The sequence below is a fragment of the Homarus americanus genome, unplaced genomic scaffold (genome assembly GCF_018991925.1).
Source record: "Homarus americanus isolate GMGI-L3 unplaced genomic scaffold, GMGI_Hamer_2.0 scaffold4896, whole genome shotgun sequence".
Classification (NCBI taxonomy): Eukaryota; Metazoa; Arthropoda; class Malacostraca; order Decapoda; family Nephropidae; genus Homarus; species Homarus americanus.
The window spans coordinates 11,557,766-11,580,424 of NW_024749657.1; positions in this window are offsets into that span (position 1 = coordinate 11,557,766).

The following is a 22,659-nucleotide window of genomic DNA, read 5'->3' on the forward strand; positions in this document are numbered from 1 at the left end:
ACTTGTGACGAGGGTAAAGTGACTATGCTTTGCTGCAGCTAGTCCTTCTTCGTCGCCTACCTCACCGTGGGAACTCTTAAGTTTACTCACGAAGAGGTTGTATGGTATGGCGAAGATCCAGAGGGTGGAGGAAGAACTGCAGCCCACCTCACTGAAGGATCTCTAGTTGGTCGAGGACGAGATCGTGACCAAACTCCCTTTAGGTTGAAGACGTCTCTCCCTCGTCCACTGGACCTCGCTCTCATATTACGTGGGTCCCAACGTTGTGTACCTTGGTATTAATATTGATCACGTACCCCTGAGTGGTCCGGGAAAGAATAAAAACATTCTTCCCCGATTAAAATATCTCCAAGGCTATTGCGGAGGTGGTTACCCGTGTCAGGGAGCGCCGGTTTATACCTGAGGGTAAGAACACAAAGAAAGAGAGTTACCCGCTTGCGGGTTACCAGCGTCGACTGGCGCTGACAAGCGTCACGAATATGACCATTCTATCAAGCGCGGCCGCATACGGTAGAAGTAGTGTTGAAGCTTGTCGGCGCTGGTTGCCCACACTGAACAAGTTTACCGAAATGAACAAAACAGTCTTTTCACGCTTGCCCGCGTGGGTGGACGTGTTGTTGAGGCAGTGCTAGTTGTGAGAGGTGCATTTATTAATATTTTGTCATGGTGGAAGTAGAGGTTTTGATAACCTGTATGTTTTAGAGTCCTGTAGTGTGGGACAAGAGAGAGAAAAAAAACCTACTTGAGTGTCTCTTTATCTCACAATATGGTGATATCTGGAGTAATTTTCTCTACTGGAATTGATTTTATGAATTCCAGTTCCTTTCCTCCTGATTTTTGCATAAGCATTATCAAGAAAAATAAAGCTTCCGTCAGACGACGAGCTAGACATCTTTACTGTCCGACAGCTGGACCACGACTCCCAGATAAACCGACGTCCTCTGTGTCTGCCTACCAGCGCTGCCAACTGCCGGCGCTGGAAGCCAGCAAGCCGGTAACCTGCTTCCTTTGTGTTCTTACCCTAACCTGTTTGTATAATTTGACTTTGTGTTCCCACGGTTAAGCATGAAGCAGTGCGCGTCTGAGTGTTATTACAGGATATATATACTTGCATGGTATGATAAGGTATGGTATGGTATAATGACACTTGTATTGTCATACTCTACAGCAGGTATGACATGAGGGAGTTGAAGCAGGAACAAGTGCTTCGTGGGAATGTCAGGGTGGGTCGTAAAGATGGGCTTCACCAATTGTTGACCCGGATTGATCACATGAGTCTGAACAAGTCTGACTGTTCCCTTTAACTGGGTGACAGTCGGACCTCGCTAGCTTGGTAAGGGCGGAACGGCTGCCACTCGAACAGAAACAGGTGAAGGCTGGGAATCAATGAACAGGTGAGGCAACTATGGTGTGTGTGTGTGTGTGAGGTGAGGAATGATGCCATATGTTGGAAGGTGTCAGGAGACACAGACCAGGTAGGTGTGTTTGGGGGGGGGTGTGTGTGTGGTTGTGTGTGTGTGTGTGTGTGTGTGTTATGTGTGTGTGTGTGTAAGTGTGTGTGTATGTGGGTTATGTGTGTGTGTCGGGGGTTAATGTATGTTTTGTGTGTGTGTTTGGGTGTGTATGTGTGGGTTATGTGTGTTATGTGTGTGTGTGTGTGTGTGTGTGTGTGTGTGTGTGTTCTAGATGTGTGTGTGTGTGTGTGTGTGTGTGTGTGTGTGTGGGTTATGCGTGTGTGTGTGTGTGTGTGTGTGTGTGTGTGTGTGTGTGTGTGGGTTATGTGTGTGTGTGTGTGTGTGTGTGTGTGTGTGTGTGTGTGTGTGTGTGTGTGTGTTGTGGATGTGTGTGTGTGTGGGTTATGCGTGTGTGTGTGTGTGTGTGGGTTATGTGTGTGTGTGTGTGTGTGTGTGTGTATGTGTGTGTGTGTATGTGTGTGTGTGTGTCTGTGGGTTTTATGTGTGTGTGTGTGTGTGTGTGTGTCTGTGTGTGTGTGTGTGTGTGTAATAATAATAATAATTAACGGTTTATTGAAAGAGCATAGCAGCCAGAAGGCTGAAAATATACAGTTACATAATTGGGGAATGGGTTTCGATCTACAAATAATATACAAGTAACATAAGTGATACAAATTAGATATATGATAACTAGATGGGGAAAAGCTCAAACTACAGGGCATTTCAACATAGTGACAGTGCAAGAAGTAGGATTTACTGGGAGTGAATACACTGGTTTTTTACAAGTTATTGATAATTTTTACAATGGTTGGGACTGGGCTGTTCTTATAGCGATCAGTTCGTGCACGTATGGGCTGGATGCGGTTGTGATGTCGAACAGCAATTCTCGGGCTAGGGATCTCAGGTGGTAGTAGGAGCCGGTGTCGAGGATGGTGCAGAAGATTCTTACCAAATTTGCAGATGAGGTCGTGGTGATGGTCAGTGAGAGTCGAAAGGGTCAGCGTGTTGAGAGCGTCTTGATATGTGGAGTAAGAAGGGGAGAGAATAATCTTGCATGCCCTCTTTTGCACTTTTTCTAGGTGTTTACGTTGTGTGGCATTTAGGGAGGAAGACCAGGTGGGGGAGGCATAGGTGAGCTTGGGAAGTATGAATGTTGAGTAAACACTGAGGAGCTCGGGTGCAGGAACTTCGAGGGACTTGATTCGGCGGAGGAGGTGGAGACGGAAACTGGAGGACTTGACAACTTCACTGACGTGTGGTTTCCAATTTAGTTTGTTGTCTATGGTGACGCCGAGGAGCTTAGTGGAATCTACAACCTGGAGTGTGTTGGGACCTAAAGTAATGGAAGGGGGAGGGACAATGTCGGAGGAGAGGTTGATGTGCATAACCATGGTCTTGGTGTGGTTGATGGTGACGTGGTTGTTGGTGGCCCAGTTTTGGAGACTGTTCAATAAATCCTGAAGGGAGGTATAGTCGGGAGCAGAATTGTTGACGCTGATCCCAATAGTGGAGTCGTCGACATATTTCCAGCGAGCAGGGGTTTCTCTTAGGGCATCATTGATGAGCATAAGGAAGCAGAGTGGTCCCATCTTGGTGCCTTGGAGGACGCCACAGGTGAGTGACTGAAAGGTGGAGAGAGCCTCTCGGAAGCGTACAGCTTGGCGTCGGTCACTGAGGAAGTCTGTAAGCCATGGTATAAGACTTCTCCGAAGCCCGAGGTCAATAGCTTTGTTGATAATTAAATTGTGGTCGACTAGGTCGAATGCTTTTGTGAAATCAATGAAGGCGACAGCTACAGACATTTTTCGTTTCTCGAGATGGCGGTATATGTAATCGAGAAAGCTGACAAGACAGTGAGTGGTGGAGGAAGTTTTCATATTGGCAAACTGCTGAGGGTCTACGACTCCTGCAATATCAGCATAAGCCCAGTCGAACACAAGACTTTCACAGAATTGGCTGGGTATTGGGGTGATTGCAATAGATCGTAGCTGATTTAAGGATTGTGGGCTGGTTGACTTGGGCACTGGTGATACATAAGAGGTCTTTCAGTCAGCTGGGCATCTGGCTTGACTGAGAGAAGCATTGATGATGGAGCATAGGGGTTTAGCAAGCTCCGGGGAGAACTCTTTGAAGAGTTTCATTGGTAAGTCAATGGGGGTGGTAGAGCGTTTTAACTTTAGTTTGTCCAGACGTTTTGCTACTTCAAATTCTTCTACTAAGTCAGTGGAAAAGGGGGCTGGTAGGTAAGCAGGGAGAGTGGTTGTGTCAAGCTGGGGGAGCGTCTGGCATATAGTAGCGAAATGGTTATTTGATTGCTCAGCTGCGTCAACATTAGTGCGTGTGTGTGTGTGGTTAATGTCTCCTGACACATTCCTATATATATGGCATCATTCCTCACCTCACACACACACATAACACACATAAACCCCCCACACGCACACACACACACAGACCCCCCCCCACACACACACACATAACACACATAACACACATAACCCCCCACACACACACACACACATAACACACATAACCCCCACACACACACATACACACATATAGCCCCCTACACACACACACACACATAACACACATAACCCCCCACACACACACATAACACCCCACACACACCCACATAATACATAACCCCCCACTCACTCACACACACGCCATATTTGCCTCACCTGTTCATTGATTCCGAGCCTTCACTTGTTTCTGTTCGGGTGACAGCCGTGCCACCCTTACCAGGCTGATGAGGTTCAACTGTCACCAAGTTAAAAGGAGCAGTCAGACTCATTCAGTGTGTGTGTGTGTGTGTGTGTGTGTGTGTGTGTGTGTGTGTGTGTAATAATAATAATAATAATAATAAACGGTTTATTAATAGAGTTGCAGCCGGTGGCTGAAAATATACAGACTTACATTTGATTTAGACATAATGATATAACATGCATTGAATACATTTACAGAGCTGTACAGTACATAAATCAGGAGTTGTTTATTATTTTAACAATAGATGGGATGATGCTGTTCTTATATCTATCGGTGCGGGCTCTTATGGGCTGAATTATGTTGTAGTGGCGGACTGGGCGAGTTGGGTGGGGGGCTGCAGGTGGCGATGACGAGGGTGGTGCAGTAGTTCACTGCCAAACCTTTCCAGTGCTCTAGCTGACGTTGTTGGGTGGAGTTGAGAGAAAACGACCAGGCTGTTGACGCATATGTAAGTTTGGGGAGAGTAAAGACGTTGTAGATGGTCCTTAGCTCTGGCGTGGGTGTCCCAAGTGACCTAAGTCGTCGTAGCATGTAGAGACGGTACGAGGCTGCCTTGACTGTGTTATTTACATGGGCCTTCCAGTCAAGTTTGTTGTCTATAGTTACACCCAGGAGTTTGGCAGACTGCACCAGCTGGAGAGGATGAGCACCCACTGTGACTGCTGGGGCTTGCACAGGAGTGGTGGCGGTATTGATGTGCATGACTACGGTTTTGGTGTGGTTGATGATGACCTTGTTCTCCGTAGTCCATGCCTGTAGCCTGTCCAGGGTGCCTTGTAGCGAGGAGTAGTCTGGTGCGGTGTTGTCCACTGAAACCCCTACAGTGCAGTCATTCACGTTCTTGTGTGTGTGTGTGTGTGTGTGTGTGTTGTTACATATGGCTATGTATTTACATACTGTGAATACACTAAGATGTGTGCTGTATGTTCTTTTATATCAGTCAATGTTGTTAGAGCGGTTAGTATCTATGGAAGATCTAAAAAGACGTGTATCCTTTGAATTTTGTGCATTTTGTGTATCCAATGTGAATTATATTGGTTCAATGTAATTTGTAATATTTTGTAATTATATAATATTATGTACATACACAATACGTATACAAAGAAGTTTTGTGTTAATATTCTAATTGAAGAAGATGTATTGTTTTTTTTAGATTGGAGCTGCTCTCTCCTCCACGGGTGAATACAAGGTGTAGATGTTAGATCCGTAAAGTGATTGTAATCTTGTTCCATCAAGTCTATATCCTGCATTTTGTTATTAATTTATTCACCAGCATTTAGGGTGAATACTAAGTGATACTTCTGTGAATGGAGGAAGAACCTCATTGTGATATTAAGATCGATAAGTTACTAAATCAGTTGGGCCACAAGGACATGCAGTTTCAATGTCTGTACTCTTTGTTTTATTGTGATTATAATAGTTTTCAATTGTTATAACTTAATTGTTCTCAACCCCAGCCCAATTTGCACAGTATAAAGAATAATTTTCCTCGGATGTTTTCCCACTGTGTTTGTATTAAATGTCACTTCAACTATCAGCCAGAGGTAGCAAGGAGTGTCTACATATATTTGTTTGTTAACCACAGCCGTTATTTCATAACGTGACTCTGATTAATGGGCCTAGGATTTGGATCACTACTGAAAAAGGAAGGTTATTCAGTAGTGGCTGTGTCAGTGTGTGTGTGTGTGAGCACACGGGGGTGTAATTTGTTTAGTGTAGCAGCATTATGCTAGTGTTAAAGTGCAGGCATTACTTGCTTCCTCTTGCTACCAGCTACTGCCGGTGGCTAGCCCTAGTGATAAACAGGGAAGCAACTTTGCATAAGTCTTACTCCACCATTACTCAATCTCTTCACCATTAAGACTTCTGCTGTGTCTCCTCGTGGCAACACACGGTAACTGGGTGCCTCGCTGCCCCAGGAGAGACCAGCAGGGAATCTCGGAGCCTCAGTGGGCCCCAGAGGGATGGCACATAGGTAGGGTTGCCATATCTGAACATTAAAAAAAAGAGGACGCTCCCGAAGACATCCCCCCCCCCGACACACACAGGCTAATATACAACATACATGGTATAGAAATCTTAAAAAAAAAAAAAAATTACCTTTGCTTAAGGCTGAACATCTTCATTCCCTTAGCTGCAGTCTTCTTCCCCCACTGTGTGTGTGACTTGGTGTGCCCATGCATACTTTTCTGTAGATCGGATATTTTTCAGTATTGGCTGATTGCTCTTTAGAAAGGTATAGAAGTCACTACAAGATGTTTCTCGGAAGTTGTACTGTACAGTCAGAATGCCTTTCATTGTTTCAACACTCAATTTGTTCCTTTCCTTTGTCCATTGACTTTGCATCAGTGAAAAAACTCTTTCTACATTTGCATTGTGAGATGATAAAGCAAAGAAGAATTGCGCAATTCTTAGCAATTCTGAGTGGCATTCAATGTTCTTTGATTTTTCAAAGTATCTGGTCCAGTTTTTTTGTGTTGGCAGATTACTAAATTCTTCATCAATCTTGTTATTTTCCACAAACTGCTTCAGGTTAGTAACTTGGTCAAAAAACTTCACATCATCAACTTCTACCCCCTTATCAATCAAATATTTGACACGGCTCCACATCAGTCCAGTTTGGTGTTTCACTGAAGGTTATCCACTTGAAACAAGAAAAATCTTCCATTGGTTTCATTCATTTCTGAATAGGCATCTGTCGTATAGATTAACTATTTCAGCACAAAAATTGTTACACTTTCTCATTTCCTTCTGTGCGTTTTTGAGCAAGAAATCTTTTAACTTTCGAGAACGTAAAATTCTGACTCTTGCGTTCTACAAGCATTTTATGAACAGATTCTAAATTTGTCAACACTTCTACAACAGCATTGCTTTCCCTTTCAATTACTTGAATGTGTGTGTGAAATACATTCATAATGAGTGCATGTGCCAGAGGTAAATCTCACTCATATCATTCTCAAAGAATTTTTTAATTACTGTGGGTGGTTTGTCTTGTGATAGAAAGAAGGATTTCAAAGCAGGAAACATTTGTATTAGCCTGGCGATGCCAGGCAATGTGACAGCCAGCGAGTCTTACTATGGGAGAGGAGCTTCCTGTATTCAACTTCAATAAAATCACAATACTCCTTAAGCTGCTCTGTTCGAACTGTGTAGATATGAAAATAATGATAAATTTTACAGATAATATTTTCATTATCAATATCTATTCTTCCTGCTGCATGATGGACACAGTTGTATAAAATATGCGCTGGGCAACCCACTTCAATTAGTGATCTCTTTTGAAGCAATTTCTTGAAATTTGCAAACACATTATTACCGTCTTCATTACGCCTGAGTCCTCCAAACATTGTATGACACTTGTCACCTGTGAATGCAACACATTTCTCAGAGAGAGACAATTTTTCTCCAGAGTTTCCTTTTCATAATTAGCGATTGTGTCTGCAGTCTCATTAGGTGTGTTCTTTAACTCAATCAGTTTTGACTGTAAACCACAATTCTTCCAGTCAAAGTACTGAATAATTACAGGAAATAGCTTTATTGAATTGTGATTACTTCCATCTGTAGCAATTCCACAATATGCTATCTCATTTTCTTCAAGATTTGTTCGAGCACTAGAAAACTTCCTTGCCACCTCAGAATCAGGGAAAGTCTTTTTAACCAAGGAAGATGAACAGTTCATGGACGTGAAGCTATTGTGATGTTTAACAGTGTGAAATGCGCAATTACCTTCTCCAGCAGTGACAGCATCTTCAGTTTTACTACCTGGTTTGACAAAAAAAATCTGTCAGTTTCGTCGATGAGCCTTCTCCTTGAACTGATTTCTTGTGTTTGTCTAAGTTCACATGTGTTTGCAAATCATTGATACCTTTATTTGCCACAGAGACGTACGTTCCTGGTTTGCACACCAAACACTGCGCTTCCCATTAATCCCTGCCTCTTAAAACATGGGAGTTTGCTCTGCAACTCTACAGTGAATTTACATTTGCGTTTGGGCATTTTGTCCGTGGGGTTTACGGTACCGTTTTATGCTCTGGAAAAGTACAACAAATCGTAAGCACTAGCTGTGGCAACAAGCGACAAACCCACAACAAAGACTACACTGTACTGCAGGTTAAAGACTGGCCAACCACCGGTTACCGTCATAGTTGTCAACACACGTAAATAATATAGCGAAAGTGGCTAGATTATGGTTGAAAATTGCTAAAATGGCTTAAATGCAGGACACGAAAAACAAATGCCACAGTGTAAAAAAGCCGTAAGAAAAAATGGTTTACTTTAAAAATTTGATTTATGGCTGTAATAGCACTAAATAAAAAAAATAACAATAATGAGCGTGGCTGAAGAACAAGGAAAAGAAGTACATAGCACTACATGGTAGCCCCAAAACTGCTAGCAGCTAAGTTGACAACACTGTACAGGCGTCACGTGTACTACGTGTACTACACGTGACTTATCAGCTGACGAAAACTGAACGAGATCTCTACGGTTTCCACCTCCCCTCTCTCTCAGTCTCTCTCTCTCGTCATTACAGTTTCATGTTTTTTTTTCCGTGGAGAAAATGATGGAAGCTGAAATTCCGGACTTTTGAATAATTTTAAAAATTCCTTCCGGAAGAAGATTTCGAGACCGAAATGGAGGACATGTCCGGGAAAATACGGACTTATGGCAACCCTACACATAGGCCCACTGGCATGTGGACTACCAGCCACTACCCAACTGTCATGCAGATTAACCTTGGGAGTAAACCTCGAACGAAAAAACTGCAGTGAAGCCTTGCATTAAGCAGACATACTTACAGAGCTCCAGTAACACCCCAAGGGCAGAATAGGCAGAAGAGGTGAAAAACAGGGAAACTCAACGACTACACCAGCAGATGAGGAGAATGCAAGATAGACAGTCTACTAAAACAAAACCCCCAAAACTGGGCTATCGACATTCCATTGGAACTCACCCTCTCCCTAGTCGTTGCAACAACCTGCACCACGGGATCAGGAAAATGGAAGCCAAGATGTGTAGTTGCAGCCTGCACTCTTGCCTCACCACATAAATCAACTCAGGCGCAGCTATCATACAGCTCATAATTTGCATCATCATCAAAACCCCTATCCTCCCAAAAGTCCTATGGCAACAAACGAGTGACAGCGGGGACAGGCAGAGATGACTGCCAGGAGTCTCTACTTGCAACTCTGCACATGGGCAGCATAGAAAAGGTGGTCGTTTATGCACTGGGATTTGGGCAGCAGTGCAATCCGGTTCTGTCTGTACGACTGAGGAGCCCTTACCAGGAGCCACTCTGCTCACCTCACTTGTGGAGGGGGCTAGAAAAGGTGCTCTAAACATAGCTTGCCTAAGGAACCAACCTGACTGGGCAACCGCACCCATTAAGGTTATCCTTATGCGACCGAAAACATAATCACAACCAAAGATCATAGCAAAAACAAACTATACAACCTCTTATGATTGTTGGACGGAATGTCATGACCCATCTGGATACTGAAACAAATGAGCGTCCAGAAATAAGAACAGCACTTGTGGCAAAAGAGCTGTCGAGATAAAACAGGTAAGTCATCGACAAGCAGCCATTAGTGAGTCCCGACTCCTAGACAAGGGTGTACGGCTATACCTTCTTCTGGCAGGGTAGCTTGTTGCAGAGAGAAACCACATTTACTATGTTTGGCTTTGCCATTCGCCAATCCATCTTACATAGGCCAACTGAAATCGCCGTTGAAATCAACGAGCATCTCATGACGCTCAGAATCCCATTGAATCACTGACGTCATGCATCAGTGCATATGCCCCAATACTAGATGTAGTGGATGACTTCACGAAGGCTTTTTACACCGACCTTGACAGAGGAGATAAGGTTGTGCTTCTAGGTGACTTTATTGCCAGAGTAGGCAGAGATGCTGACATATGGCAAGGAAAGATAGGGAAAAATGGAGTAGGTAAGTGTAATCCAAACGACTTCCTTTTCCTTAGCAAATGTGCTGAAAATAACCTCATTATCACCAGCACCTTGCTTAGGCAGGCCAACAAGTTCAAGGGTTCTTAGCAACACCCATGATCCAAACATTGGCCATTAATTGACTACTTCATTGTCAGAGAAACAGCTCGCTGAGATGTCCTGATCACCTAGACATGTGTTGCTCAGACCACTGTGACACAGATCATCGGGTCGTTAGAGCCAAACTCTCCCTTCATGTCACCCTAAAACGGCGAATTTACAAGTCTCTAGAAGAGGTTTTAACACTCAGATATTGGAGGATCCAATGGTGGTAGCACATGCGTTCAGAGAGCACCTCAACGCTGGGCTGAAAAACAGCCCAACAACACAAAACCAAAATCCGAGTACCGATTGAGGTCCTCTCAAAGCTGTCATTACAAAAACCATGATTGGTTTGAGGAAAACGACCCAAAAATCGAAGTACTTGTCAATGGTAAACGTTCTGCTCTCACTCATTGACAGAACAGAACAGCAGCGGCCCAGAGCGAACTTCGAAAACTAACGAAGGAATTGTGGAAAAATTTAGTGCATGAAACGCAAAAGATTGTGGATCAACACAAGATGCATGAATTTTTTTCAATTCCGCTAAGACAATATATGGCCCGACTACTCATGGCATGGACCCCCTCCTCTCATCTGATAGTAACTCCCTAATTAAAGACAATGAAGTTATCCGCCAGTGCTGGAAAGAGCACTACCTTTTGATGCTAAACCGAAACGCTGATGTGAATGTCCTGACTACCCATCAGCTCCCTCAGCACTCAGAGCTGACCCACCTAAGCTAGCCTTCATCTCTGGATGAGGTAGCTACTGTCATTAAGCTGAGGAAAAATAATAAAGCTTCATGACCTGATGGAATCCCAGCAGAGCGATATAAAACAGGAGGACCTCTGCTTACCAGCCGTCTCCACTCTCTCCTGGAGAATATATGGGAAAAGGAGGAAATCCCCCGAGTTCTTAAAGACGCCTCCATCGTCAACCTTTATAAGAACAAGGGAGACCAGTCAGACTGTGGCAACTACTGCAGGTTCTCGCTGCTGTCCATAGCTGGCAAGATTATCGCCCGAGTTTTCCTAAACAGACTTTTTCCTGAGGCAGAAAACTTCCTCCCACAATCTCAATGTGGATTTAGACCACCACGTGGCACCACTGACATGAACTTTGCTGCCCGTCAGATACAGGAAAAGTGCAGATAACAGCATCATGACTTGTACATTGCTTTCATCGACATTAAACAAGGCCTTCGACTCGTTCAACACGGAAGCCCTCTGGTGGACCTCAACTGTTTTGGCTGCCAACAAAAATTCATCGTCATTGTGAGGAACTCCACGATGGCATGAGCGGCAGTGTCCTACACAATGTCACTCAGTCTGGTTCTTCCCCATCCAAACAGGGGTTAAACAAGGGTGTGCACTGGAACAAACTCAATTTTCCATTTTCTAAGCTGCATTCCTTACTCATGCCAGTGCCTCTTTAGTCACCTCAAAACTCACCAAACTAGGTGACAAAGACATAAACATAATCAGAGGTAAAAACAGTAGATGCGTCTCCCATCCAAACCCGCTGCAAAAGTCGAATGAGCTAAAAATAATGTGGGCTCATGTCTCTAGCTATGACATGTTACCAGCTAGGACTCGGTTACACCTTGATGCGAAGTCTATAGAGGGAAGTAATCTTATTAACTTTATGCTGGGCAAACAGCACGATGAGTATGATGTTACAAAAGTGAAATTAAAGATATGAAACTTGGTACCCCTTAAGGTGGAGTACCTAGCCCTACTTTGTTCAATGATCTTATGAATGCATTATTAAATTTAATACCAGCCAACCCCAGCAATATCACAATCAGCTATGTTGATGATATTCTTATACATACTGTATGTATATTATGTATGTGCTCCATTTATATACATTATTTATTCAGCCTAGCTAGCAGCGTGTGGCAATGTATTTTTCATGTCCCACACGCTTAATTAATGTGCCTGGCGACATATGGAAGCTGCTAATGTATCACTTGCCACATCTCGCCTGAAAGGCTAGTTGACCCACCAGACAGAGTAAGGAGCGCCACCTCGCTTGTGTATCTCTGTTTGTCCAGTAAATAGAACCTATGAAAACTCTACAGGTGTTTGTGTTCGCTCCTGTAGATAGAACTTGGTACCCAGGACATATACACATACTAAAACTCATAGTGAAATGCAAACCACCCTGAACCATGTATAAGCAGTTTGTGAGAACCTCAGTCTTATTATCTCCACTGAGAACACTAAGGTGATCAAAGAACAAGCTGGAAACGGCAAACGCGGCCCCGCCAAGTTCAAGATAGGTACACAACATTATTGACTATGTTTCTTCTTTTAAATATCTTGGTGTCTCCTTCTCTTGTACTTTACCTGCCATACAACAGCTAACCCGCCAATGTACTGACAGACTGAAACCTCTTAAAAGTGTAGCGGGATACAGCCCACATTATGGTGCTAATATTAGAATTGTTAAAACAATGTACTATCGTGCACAAAAGTCGTGTCCACTACCCAGCCACAGTGAGGTTTCGAATAGCCTTGAGTCTGAAGTTTCGAAACAACTGGGGGAAATGCTAATGTCGGCCACCAGAAGTCGCCCACTGTAGTGTGTGTGGGAGGGGGGGGGGGATAGAGGAGGTGCTGGTTAGTCTAGTAACAGGCTGTGTGTAGGTGGAGCATAACATCGTGAATTCCGCAATCACTGATAACAATAAGAATGTCATGAAGATAGTTAATATTATTAAGCATGTGTAACGGGTAAATAAAAGCACTACAACGACCATATCTCTGCCGTTCATGGCTACGACGGTGCAAATGATGGACACACCAGTAATTAATTCTCAGTGACTACTAGTAATGGTAGTCACTGAGAATACACACATTATTACCAAGGTTGGCGCCACCCACACCAGGGGAAGGAGGCGATATCGAACACTGAAACATGCCGAGGTCTCATTCCTACCAGAGTCGTCACCAACAGGTAAGTCACATTAATTTGTCAGCATAGTCCATGTCGTCCTTATACTATTGCAGGGTGTCCCATGAGTGACAGCAGGTATTTGTAGAGGTGAAAGAATATGTGATATTGAGTTGAAAATCTTCTATACACATAAGCATTTTTCGGTTGGCAAAAGTCCTTGGAAAATTAATCAACAATTCATAAGCTAAAAATGATCAAATCATCAGTTTATCCTTAGTCACCATCAAAACAATCCTCTCGACATCACGAAACTATTCTGAATCGTCTAAGAATTGGGCATACGCGATTGACGCATGGCCAGCTCTTGTCTTCCCCTAATGGAGCCCCACCTATATCCTCCAACTGCCGAACACAAATAACAGTCCAACATATTCTCATTGAAAGCCCTATTTATAATTGGTATCGAACAATGTGCTTCACGAACCCTACAATGTAAGATATTTTAGCAGAGACCTCAAAATTTTCCCTAAGTTCTGTTTTGACCTTTTTGAAATACTGTAATCTCCTCCAAACAATATAACACTAAATTATAGAAACACAAATATATGTTAACTAATCCCTCTGGCCAGCCCTAGGAGAGACTCAAATGGGTGTCAGTGTTCTGGTTAAACTAAATCTTGATGATGATGATGATTATCGGCGAATGTTCACTCTACAGTCGCAGGGGTGGTGATGGAGGTTTGCGGGGGATCCACTTGCAGTTCACTATGAATATTATTTAAATATGAAGGGTTTCTGGCAAAGATCCTAAAAGATTTACCAAAACGTTATGTCAGAGTAATAATACTTAACCTAGGTGTTACTAATACCATTATTTTACTCTAGTATCTAAAAGCCTGCATCAGTTACCACAACATAATATTACTCTGCCATTTCAGATATGCCTGCAGGATGAGCAAATTCGTCGGCAGTGATTGCTGAGCGAGGCGAAATCATCGGGATGTGGAGTGCCGGGGCAACTGTGTCGAACATTGCTCTCGAAGTGGGGAGGAGCACCATGACGATTAGGAGGTGGATCCGCCTGTGGGAGGAAGAGGGCTCAGTGGAGACGAAACCTCGAAGCGGGAGGCCACGAGTAACGTCGGCAAGGATAGACACCATGATCGTGGCAGCTGTAATGTCATATCCAATGCGAACATCAGTGGAGCATACAAGAAATCTGGGCCACATGACGACGAGACGCTGACTTCATGAAGCCGGGATCGACTGCCATATTCCAGCTCACAAAGGGTGGCTAACACTTACTCACAAGGAGTGTCAACTCGGCTTTGCATTGGAACACCTTCCACATAGAGAAGAATACTGGAGAACCATTATATTTACCGATGAAACGGTGTTCAGTTCAGTGGGAGCTGAAGCAAGGCAGTGCTGGCGGCCCCCCAACACATGCTACCATGAGAAACACATTCAACATCCCGCAGTGAGTGGTAGGGTGTCAGTGTCAATCTGGGGGTGGATGTGGGCACATGAGCCAGGTGAACTATCAAGATCAATGGCCGTTTCACTGGTGAGCAGTATGTATACATCCTGGAGCAAGTGCTAATTCTTACAGTTCGGGCTTTGGCAGTTCCAGCCCCCCCACACTATCAGGCTGGTTCATGACAACAGACCCATTCATACCAGCAACATCGTGAGGGACTACCTCCAGGATCACTCTGAAATTGAGGTCATCGACTGGCCAACACTAGGATGTGATATTAATCTGATTGAACATATTTGGGCCATGATGAAACGTGATTGGGATATTGGGGAGCAGCAAACCTGTGCAGCAATAGAGGCCAAAGCTTACGACGTGTGGGAGAGTATACGTCGACGACCAGGGGTGTGCCTGAAGCTGGTCAACTCCATACCTAATCGCCTTGATGAAGCCCTGAATGCAATGGGTGACTCGACCAAATAGTAAGATGTGTGTATTGGTGTATTGTTTGGATTTTAGTATTGTTTGTAAATACAATTAATATATATTAACTCACCTACACTGTTATCTTAAATCCATGTCCTTAATGATGTCTTAAACTATATCGCATGAAAATTCATAACAAAGTAACTTTACAGCCACAAATTATGTATTGTGTGGTATACAATGATCTGTATGACACGTCGTGGAATGTGTTGTCTTATAACACAATATAATTATATAGTTACAATTGCTACCATCATTGAAATGCTCATGATGTTCAGCACACAATATTAACGGTAACTGAGCACACTCCAAAATATATGAATCTTGCATATTGTGGTGGGGTGTTTAAACACTGGAACTTGGAAGAATTGGGACAGTCACCTAGATTAAGTTTGAATACTATTTTACAATACTGATAACTTTTTCACTCCACTCTTTTTAACATAAGTATATAATTATATAATATTGCAAATTTCACAAATATTTATTAAGCAAAGGATGGGTGGAATATAAATATATATAACCATAATCTCCTTGTCGGAATAACAACAAAATTGTGACGTGGTCGCTGAGTAAAACTAGCTGACCAGGGCCCTTCACCCTGATACTTGCATATTTCACTTTTATCCTTAATATATTCCATTCTTTAAAGTATCATTGTGACCTGAGTGGCAATAAGCACCCAGGGCACTGCACCTGTTCCATGAATTCTTAACCATAAAGAAACAACTGTAAGACAAAACTTAGTTAAAAAGGCAGCTTGAAATTATGATGGTATAAATAATAAATAAACCAGCCTCTCTTCTAGCCCCCACCTTCTCTATTCCCCCCTCCCCCACACACACTACAGTGGGCGACATCTGTTGGCCGACCATAGCATTTCCCCCAGCTGTTTCGAAACTTCAGACTCAAGGCTATTCGAAACCTCACTGTGGCTGGGTAGTGGACACGACTTTTGTGCACGATAGTACCTTGGCTACATAAGATCTCTGTTAGATTACCACGCACCAGCCCTGGTCCTTCGTGAGAGGAAATACGTTGACAAGCTCGAGAAAATGCAAAATTAAGCCCTCAGAATTATCCTAGGATGTCCCATGAGCACTAAAGTACTTAATATAAGGAAAGAACTAGAAATACCTAGTGAAAAAGATGGAATATTGAAGTCAACCACATGATAGCCCTGAGGCTTCTGCGTGGTGATCCTGATAACGTTTTTTCCTTAAAATTACTAGAATGTATGAACCATCGGACTGGTGAATCTAAATGGATCTAAATTACAGCTACACATATGAAGGTGCTTGCACTAGACCATCTGTACAAAGTTGAGACACAACAGCACTTCCTGCCACCCTGGCGGACAGTTCCCTTCGATATCACAATACCGACATATCCGCCCCAAAAAAAAATAATTCTACAAAGAATTTATATCCAACACACTAGCAAAGTGAGAGCTCTTGCACATACACACTCTACAGACTGATGATGATATCACACAGACCTTCTACACTGATGGATCTCTTCACACTGCCTGTGGGAGGGCTGGAAGTGCTATTGTTGTGACTCAACCTGACGGTAATATAATTGAGAAAGGAGTTAGAATTAACAACTGGGCATCCACTCTACAAACTGAATTAGTTGCCATACTCACAGCTATTAAATTCATTTAAACCACTGTCACTGACAGCCTCATCAGTACTTGCCCTTGGCACCCTCAATTCAAGTTGTCACGCTCTTGTCTCTGAAGCCAGCCACAAATATGCGTATCTTGTTGACTGGGGTATCAAGGTCAAACTTTTGTGGACCCCCTCTCACATAGGCCTCATAAGACATGACAGAGTTGATGCCCTCGCCAAACTCGCGTCTAACAAAGACATTGTTGAATACATAACATAAGAACATAAGAACATAAGAAAGTGGGATACTGCAGGAGGCCGACTGGCCCATACAGGGCAGATCCCTTTCACACCCATCCCAGCACTTCATGTGCCTGTCCAACTTCGTCTTGAAGCTCCCTAGCGTCCCCGATCCTACTATAGCACTCGGTAGCCTATTCCACATATCCACAACTCTATTACCAAACCAGTGCTTGCCTATATCCTTTCTGAATCGGAATTTATCTAATTTAAAGCCATTTGTTCTAGTTATTTCGTTATTACTGAGCTTCAGAACATCTTCCATTTTACCCTTGTTAATCCCACTTACCCACTTGTACACCTCTATCATATCTCCCTAACTCTACGCCTCTCTAATGAATGTAAGCCTAAGCTTTTCAGTCTTTCTTCATATGGAAGGTTTCTAATATTATGGATCATTTTTGTCATTCTTCTTTGTACTCTCTCCAAAGAATCTATGTCCATTCTATAATAAGGACACCAGAACTGAACCGCATAATCCATGTGTGGCCTCACTAATGCTAGGTAAAGTTTCAAGATAACGTCAGCAGTTCTGTTACTCACAGACCTAGATATGAACCAAGAATCCTGTTTGCCTTGTTTGCGAACGTAATACATTGTTTTCTAGGTTTCAAGTCGTTGCTAACAAATACACCTAGATCTTTTTCACAAACTGAGTTTTCTATTTCCGTGTTACCTAGTTTATACTTAACGTTTGTATTCGTCTTCCCTATCTGTAGTACCTTGCATTTATCAGTATTAAAATTCATTTGCCAGTCTACTGACCACTCATGTAAGGTATCTAGATCTCTTTGAAGGTGTTCAAAGTCACTGTCTGAATTTATCACTCTCCCCATTTTGGTATCATCTGCAAATTTACTAATCCTACTAGTTATGCCTAAATCAAGATCATTAATGAATATAACAAACAGCAGAGGGCCTAATACAGATCCCTGGGGAACTCCGCTTTTGACCGCACCCCAGTCTGACTTTAATCCATTTATGCTGACTCTTTGTTTCCTACCAGTTAACCATGACCTAATCCATTTTAATACTGATCCACCTATTCCATGTGCTTCTACCTTCCTATCAATCTCTCATGAGGGACTCTATCGAATGCTTTACTGAAATCTAAATAAATTATATCATATGACTTATCATTATCTACCGCTTCATATACTTCTGAGAAAAAGCTAAGCAAATTTGTGAGACAAGAACGTCCCTGGGTGAACCCGTGCTGAGAAGAATGAATTAAGTTGAATGTTTTTCAAGGTGGCTTCTGATTTTTGTAGCAATAATTGACTAGCAACTTGCCTATGATTGACGTGAGACTAATGGGACGGTAATTTGATGCTATTGATTTATCACCCTTTTTTGAAAATCGGAACTACATTTGCAAGTTTCCAAGCTTCTGGCACTAGGCCCGATTCTAATGACTTATTAAATAAAACTGCTAATGGATTAAACTCATCTCTACATTCTTTTAATATTCTAGCATATACCTCGTCTGGACCAGGCGATTTATGAGCTTCAGTTTGTTAATTACTTTAAACATCGTTACTAGTAATATTGATATTCATCAACATATTTTCTATACTGTCGTTATATACCTTATGAACTTCTGGAAACTGTGCTAGGTTTTCATTTGTGAATACGGGCGAAAATGACTATTTAACGTACTACACATTTCTAACTCATCATCAGTCATTTCTCCTGTCGTAGTTTTAAGGGACCTATTGTATCTCTAACCTTTGATTTATACAGTTGATAAAAAGCTTTGGGGTTATTTTTCGATTGTTTGCTACCTTGATTTCATAATTTCTCTTTGCTTTCCTAATTTCTGTTTTTACCTGTCTTGTTAGGTTCTGATAGTAACCAAGTAAGTGATTTTCGCCTTTCTTAACTTTTCTATATACTCCTTTCTTTTTCCCTAGAAGATCTAAGAGTCTATTATTCATCCATTTTGGTTGGTTCCGTATCGATCTGAATTTTCTTTTAGGGATGTGTTTATTTTGGGCATTATTGATTGTCGCAATAAATTGTTCATAAGTAGCTGCTAAATTAAATTCGGGGTTATCCCGTCCTAAGTTGACAGTTTCCGGAGGTGTGGGGGGGATTAATCTTTTGACCATAGGGTCATCCCTTAGGTCTCTCCTTAAGCTACCGTAATTAGCCTTCCTAAAATCCGGGATCAAGGCCGAATTTTCCTTCTTCCTGCCATCCCATATTATGTTAAAATATATGGCTTTATGATCACTGTTTCCTAGTTCGTCTCCAATCCCAACATCTTTTACTAGATTTTCATTATCACTGAGAACTAAATTGAGGATATTATTTCCTCTAGTGGGCGAGTTTATGAATTGATATAAAAAACTATCTTGTACTACTTCTAGAAAATCTTCAGATTCATTATCGCTAAGTTGATTTTTCCAATCTATGCCTGAAAAGTTGAAATCGCCTAGAATACATACATTGTTTCTATCAGATGCCTTCTTTATTTCCTCCCATAGTAATTTACCACCGTTCCTACTCAAATTAGGTGGTCTATATATAACACCAATGACTACGGATTCACTGCCCTCACCAATCTCTACCCAATACTTTCATTGTCGCTATTTGTTTTAATGTTTGATTTATTGCAGCTTTTTAATGACACCCTGATATACACTGCTACACCGCCACCTCTCCTTCCTACTCTGTCAAATTTAAATAGGTTATATCCTGGAATATGAAATTCTGCTAAAAAATGCTTGCTGTTTGAATTTATCCATGTTTCCGTTATTGCAATTATATCTATGTTCTCTTTACTAACAATGGCCCTGAGCTGGTCCATTTTGTTACACAGGCTTCTACTATTAGTATAATAAACACTCAATATATTTCTTCCGTTTCTATCTGTTTTACATTTATTACTTTTGATGTTTGTTATTATGACTAACTATATTTTCAGCATTATCTACTTCTGTTTCACTACTTCCCAGGACCTGCTTGTTTTTTGACTCCCATTTTCCCCGACCCCTCTCTACTGGCGAAACCCCCCCTTCGGAGTGACAATTTCACGCTCCAGGGATGCAGACAACGTCTTTACCCCCTCACGAGACAAGTGTACTCCGTCGCGACAGTACAGGTAGTCGTTGCCATAAAATCGTTGCCAGTCATCAATGAATGCCCAACCATTGTTTGCACAATGTTTTTCCAGTCGGCAATTAATAGCAATTGCCCTGGACAGCCATTCACGACCAACCCCTCTTCTAGGCAAGACACCACATACTATCGGGATCCCTCCCCTATCTCTAATCTTCCCCAGCGCCTCCCTATACCTCTTGAAAAGTTCCTCACTCCTAACCTTACCTATGTCGTTTCCTCCCACACTAAGACACACTACTGGATTGGTACCCTCCCCTGACAAAACTCTGTCTAACCTCTCGGCTACATGCCCTATCCCAGCCCCAGGAAAACATACCCTAGTCCTACGTTTCCTATCTCTCGCACAAAAAGCCCTATCCATAAACCTCACCTGGCTGTCACCAACTACCACGACCTTACCTGTGGGCAGGGTTTGTACAACTGCCCTTTCCTCTCCTTGATCCATACCGTCCTGCCTCTTCTCTTCCCCTCCAGCTTCCTGCAGCACCTGGTAAGGGTTACTGCACTCCACACCCTGGTCAGCTTTCCTAAGCCTGACCCTAGTCCCCTTGGAGACAACCACTCTCCACGCCTGCTCCTCCTTCGCAGGTGTCCTGCTAGGCAGGACACCTACCTGGAGTTCCGTCCTGAGGGCTTCATTTTCCCCCTTTAGAGTGTCAACCTCACTCCTCAACTGCCCCAGCTGCCTTAACAGCGTGGCAAGGAGGTCGTCCTTCCCCACACTCCCCTCCTCTTCCCCCACGGCACAACGATCCAAAGCGGCCATTTTCCTTGGTCTCTAGCGCGTGATCTAGGTATATGCTGATAACCACAAGGAAAGAAGAAAACATGAAGTTCCCAAGCGCTTTCGTGTAATTCACATCTTCAGGGGTCTGTCAAAAAGAACCCTTAAAACTGTAATTAGGAAAGAACTTATTGATGAATTTGACGCAAGTAGACAAGTGCAAACAGGCATTAGTTAATCCATAGTTTACCATGATTTGATGTGTCAAGTGAAACATGTATATGGAGCAAGTAACAAGATCACTAGATTACAAGTTGTTGTAACCGCTAGAGTAAGGTTAGGATATAAGTACCTCTGGCAGTATGTTCCTCAAGCAGATGTAAACAAGACTAAATGTAAAGTGTTTGGCCAGACATATGGCCACACGCTTGAACACTACGTCCTCGACTGTGTGAAGATAGAACCTTTTAGGGACAGGTCCAAGCACACTGTGTGTGAAATGGCACAACACTTCATCTCTAATGGCAAGATAGCGTTCATATTAAGATTGTATCCACTTTTTTGCACTTAGTGACTTAGTAACTATATCAGTTCTCATGTATAGAAATAAATATACAATGTGCTTAAATAATTCTCACGCGAATGTGAAAAACAAAGTGTGCTGCCAGACATACTGCCTCACACGCCTGTACTCACTCAGTTGAGAATTAGTTACCCTTTATGTATAGTACTAAACAAATAATGTAATTGAAATACCGTGTAACATTCAGTGCCATAATATCCTGACTACGGGTTTAATTATTATGACCCTTTGTAAACTGTACTCTGTAGTCCTTTTGCGCTACCGCTCACAGGATGAGTGTGGGGTGCACAATAAACTAGCCGCTGTAAGCGGCAAAATAAAAAAATCAATCCTTAATAACTCATATCATTGTATCATAGCTGGATGATCGCCATACTCGATTCCGAGCGACAGCAAAATAGTATTAGTAGTGTGTGTGTGTATGTGTGTGTGTGTGTGTGTGTGTGTGTGTGTGTGTGTGTGTGTGTTTGTGTGTGTGCAGGATTAACTACTAAATTCTTTTCCATACCATTGCTGTAGGGAAATCCTTTAATATCTATCCTTTTAATATCTACCATAGTGATCAAGGCTCACAACATATGTGCAGTTTATCGACGATTTCGTCTCGTATTACAATATCCTTTGAAAATGCTAAATCTCAATTGTTTACCTCTTAACTTCATTGATACGACTCTCACCACACATTCGACTAATTATTGATAGCAAAGCCAGTAACATAAGGTCATAACAATGTAGGAAACGGCAGCGGGCCTATTGGCCCAAACTGGGCAGTCCCATTTACACCCAACCCCTATTGCTCATATATCCATCCGACCTATGTTTGAAGCTATCCAGCGTATTTGAGTTAATGATATTTGGTATCTTCTTCCACTCGTCCACTACTCTATTTCCAAACCAATGTTTACCTATTTCGCGCCTAAATCTAAATGTGTCTAATTTAAAACCATTGTTACGAGTTCGTTCCTGGTTGGAGAGTTTGGGTACCTTGGTTATGTCCCCTTTGTTCAGCCCTGACTTCCATTTATACACCTCTATCATATCGCTCCTCACTGTACATCTCTCGAGGGAGTGCAAATTAAGAGGATTTAACCTGATTTCAGTACGAAAACCTGTAAAGGTAACCCCTCAATGACAGACTATTCAAGTTTCTGGAATTGTATCCATAAATTTCAATATGAGCTGT